The 3,932-nt window shown below is 56.9% G+C and overlaps 1 non-coding gene across 1 annotated transcript; it reads right to left on the reverse strand.

Annotated features, from left to right (window-relative positions):
* Positions 1-1,172: 1,172 nt before the first annotated feature.
* On the reverse strand, positions 1,173-1,254 carry Trnas-uga (transfer RNA serine (anticodon UGA)). The gene has a single exon. It is a non-coding gene; the product is annotated as a tRNA-Ser (tRNA).
* Between the last annotated feature and the right edge of the window lie 2,678 nt (positions 1,255-3,932).

Consider the following 3,932-nt stretch of genomic DNA (forward strand, 5'->3'; position numbering starts at 1 on the left):
GACAATATCAGAGAGATATCAATGCGGCCGCTTGTCTCCCCCACCCCACCCTCCTCTCTCTGAGGAGAACAGGAAGCAGCGAGCCGCCGCTTCCATCGGAGAGGACGATCGCCCCATCAGAGACTCCCGCCCTCAGGACCGACCGGATTGAGACATCATCTAGTGACGGGACACGCGTTAAGAATGTGAAGCATCCATTTTGAAGACGTAAACGAAGGTCGTGAGAAAAAAAATGCATGGGAAAAATGAAACATAGCAACAGCCTAAAACATTTTTGAGACTGGCTCCCGCATAATAGATTCGTTTCTACTAGGGCTCTCACAAAGGACTCGGTTAATGGTATAATTTGACACAAGGTTGGCGCAACAGTAATTTTGAATTCTTAATTTAATCACATTTTGCCGTCCTCCTAGACCGCATACTGGGCACCTTCCACCCGCTCTTTCACCTCCTCCGCCTCCCCCACCCCTCCCGCGTCGCCGAGCTATTACCGAAATCATAGCGTGCACCCATCATAGCCAAATTACACCTGGATGGCTCAAGTGGGCGACGCTGGCTTTGTTTCCTACGGCGGTGGAAGGGGAAGGGGGGTGGCTACATTGTAACAGGTTGTGTCGGCTCCGGGCGAGGCAACATGCGCCCGCGGCGGCTAAACACCGGAGCCTGCGAGCAGCCTTGGAGCCGTATGGACGAGATGAGAGCGTCGTCCCCACACACACCGGTCGTCGTGTTGCCCTACAAAAACACTGGGGGAGGCTGGGCTAGGGTTGATGGGTCACTCGACGTGATCGAGGGGGCGGCGCGCTCGACATGTGCAGCACCGCGGCTAGAGCACGCCGCGCTAGGCTAGAGCCAAATAGGTGATTCACAGGCCTTCATTCGGATGCAAATGTGTGGGAATTAACCAGGCGACACAGGACATTGCGACGCGACAAATCCCCCTTTCCCTTTCCTTTCCCCCGCTCTCCTTCTTCCCACTGCCTAGTTGACGCACACAAGTACGCGTCAGGCTAATTATCCGATTGACATTTCACTCGGTTCGCTGCGTCGTCGACGAGTAGTCGTCGAGATGAACGACGGTGACGTTGGCGTCAGTTCGCACGGGGCACGACGAAACGGGAGAAATGCATAGCAAGCGCGGAGTCAAAGGAAAAGAAAGAAAGAAAAAAACACGCTGCGGACAGGATTCGAACCTGCGCGGGTAGAACCCAATGGATTTCAAGTCCATCTCCTTAACCACTCGGACACCACAGCTCACTGTAGGCCGGGCCCGCGACACTGAGCTGACACTTCTGCGCGTCTACCTGCGGAATGCATGATGGAGCAAACGGAGCAAACGAACGCGCCGTTGGGGAGGAGGAGGAGGCTCCTGAGGGGGAAGATAATCCGTGAGAGGAAGGGAGGGAGAGGGGGCGGAAGAGAGAGAGCAAATTGACAACGTAATGACCGATGTGTGAGTAGTGTACAGTACACCACTTTCGCTCTCGGCTCGATGCACTTGCCCCGATCACCACAGCCGCCGCCGCCGCTAGATACATCTCACACCTGCCGCTCCCAATCCACGCGCTTGCCTACCCACACAAAACTTTAGCTCAAGCGCCCATTTACAGACCGGCACGTCACTTTACCACAGCTCCGGACACGAGTGGAGGAGAGAAAAAAAAGTACCAACACGTGATTTCGCCGATAACGTATAGTGTGTAGCAGTGTGTTGTTGTACGTCCATAATAATAATAAGACGGAGGTGAGGCGGAGGAAAAAAAATGAGATAGTGTCCGGGGGATGATCCCCTGATCCCCGGGAGTGCCGGCGGCGCAGGCGGCAGCGGGATCATTATATCCCCGGTGATAGCATCTCATGTTCCTAGCGCCACTACTTATCGCACCAGCCAGACGCCCGGCCCGCGGCAGGAAACAAAAAATAACTTACTTGAAATGTCTGCCGGGGCTCTGGCTGCGCGCGACACGCTGCGTGTTCCAGTAAGCCGCCGCTGGCTCGCGACAGACGGACGGACAGGTTGTCTCCCCGCCGGGCTGCCGGGCTCCACCCAGAGACCAACTGATCAGCCGCGATTGTCTTGGGCAAATCGCGAATGAATGAGGGCGGATCTTGGCGCGCTCTAGCGCCCGGGGGGTTGTTGTTCCCAACGGCCTTGTCGGGCGGCAGCAGACCGCCGGCGACGCGGGGCGTGGCGTGGCGGGGCGTGGCGGCCACATGATAGCCCGGATCACGCGCGCACAGCCCCGCTTCACGCCCCACCACGAGAAAGGGAAAAAGAAACGAAACTTATAACGCCAATTGTCCCGGCCCGGGGCCCGTGGAGCTCGGCAGGACGCTGTGCAACAGTTGGTTGGGTTCGCTTCGCTGCAAAAGCCATACACTCCGCACCGGAATGGGTCATTAGCGTGAACGGTTAGTCACTCTGGGCGGTTAGCACCACCTACTGCCCTTTACCAATCCGAGAAAAGATGAGCTTTCTTGCCGTTTCTGAAAATTTGTTTCTCTCTTTCGCAACGGGTTATTATGGGCGACCAAGGCGGGCGCGCAAGTCGCCATTTCTGTAAAAATATTTAAGGGTACGATAAATAAGCGCATATGTTCCCCTTGCTGCCGACGATTCAACTTTATGGCTTCCTTATAAATTTCTCATCCCGACGCCACGCCACGCCACGCCCTCTGATTGACGACGACGCTATGGGAGCGGCCACTTCCAAATTGGCGGTCCCGTCGCCTTCATCGCAGAGGCATCCCGCCACCTCCGGACGGGCTGCTCCGGCGTCAGCCCACCCGACCTGACGACTCGCGCTCACCGCGCCGCGTTTTTGGCCGCGCAGGGCTGCGCGGCTGCCCTGAATTTAGACGGCGGGACACGTTTTTCCCATCTTTTTCCGTCTTTGCCGACTCAAAAATCAGACTTTCCCTACTCCCTCTAACATGCTCGACATTCCAGTCGGTAGTTTCGCTATTTTATCTCCGCGGAGACGACAGCGGCGGCGGCGCGGCTCTAAATCAAACAGTCGGTGGGTTTCACCAACGCGCAGCGAGCGCGGCTGTGGGATGGACCGACCGACCCAGATCCAATAACACGCCAAGTGCTGTTTGTTCACCCAAAATGAATCCCAATCGGCTACCGCCACCCAAGCGCCATTCTGTTGATGCTCAAGAGAGAGAGAGAGAGCGCTGTCTTCCACCGATAGGTGTTACCTAATATGAAGACAGCGTGAACACAGCTCTGCAGCAGCACCTTGAGAGGAATCAAAGTCAAGATCAGCTGTAACGAGGCACCGGGGCGCGCATGCGCAGAGCACAGTATCGGTCTCGGGGTGTGGCGGTGTGGGGCGTGGCGGTCGAACGCCCTGCTGACCGCGGAGATAACGTAACAGGTGGTGCGGCCGCAGTTGAAGGGATCACAGCGATTTCTTAACGCGCGTTCGACTGGTGCTGACCAGGAATATTTTGATTGCGTAAGACATGGTAGAGTGCACGAGAGAGGGGGGAAGAAACATAGAGCAACGAGAGTGAGTGAACGGGGTTCAGAGACACTTCACCGGACGCAACATGCTCCATACAACTATTCGTGCATTCTTGTGTCTTCCCCCCGGTTTACCCGAGGCACGCAACAGCAGAGCACCAGAGAAAAGCGAAAGTACTCCGCGCGACACTAATGCCATCTGCCATCTCTGCTCGCGGTGCGCCGCGGTGCGTGTGGCCGCGAGTGTGTTGACACATCGCCCGACACGCGCGCCTACGATAACAGAGAGAAAGGAAGAAAAGCTAACAAGCAGGCCCGCCCTTCCGCCAAACGAAGTTGCCAGCTCCGCTTCGCTCCGCCGGCAACTCCGTTCGGCAGGGGCCGGGCCTGCTTGGCCTGCCGGCGGCGATGGTCGGGCCTGTGGCCCGACCATTTCTGTAACGCGATTTGCTGAAGAACA

The sequence above is a fragment of the Frankliniella occidentalis genome, unplaced genomic scaffold (assembly GCF_000697945.3).
Source record: "Frankliniella occidentalis isolate FOCC.00 unplaced genomic scaffold, Focc_3.1 Scaffold1100, whole genome shotgun sequence".
In the NCBI taxonomy this organism is placed as follows: domain Eukaryota; kingdom Metazoa; phylum Arthropoda; class Insecta; order Thysanoptera; family Thripidae; genus Frankliniella; species Frankliniella occidentalis.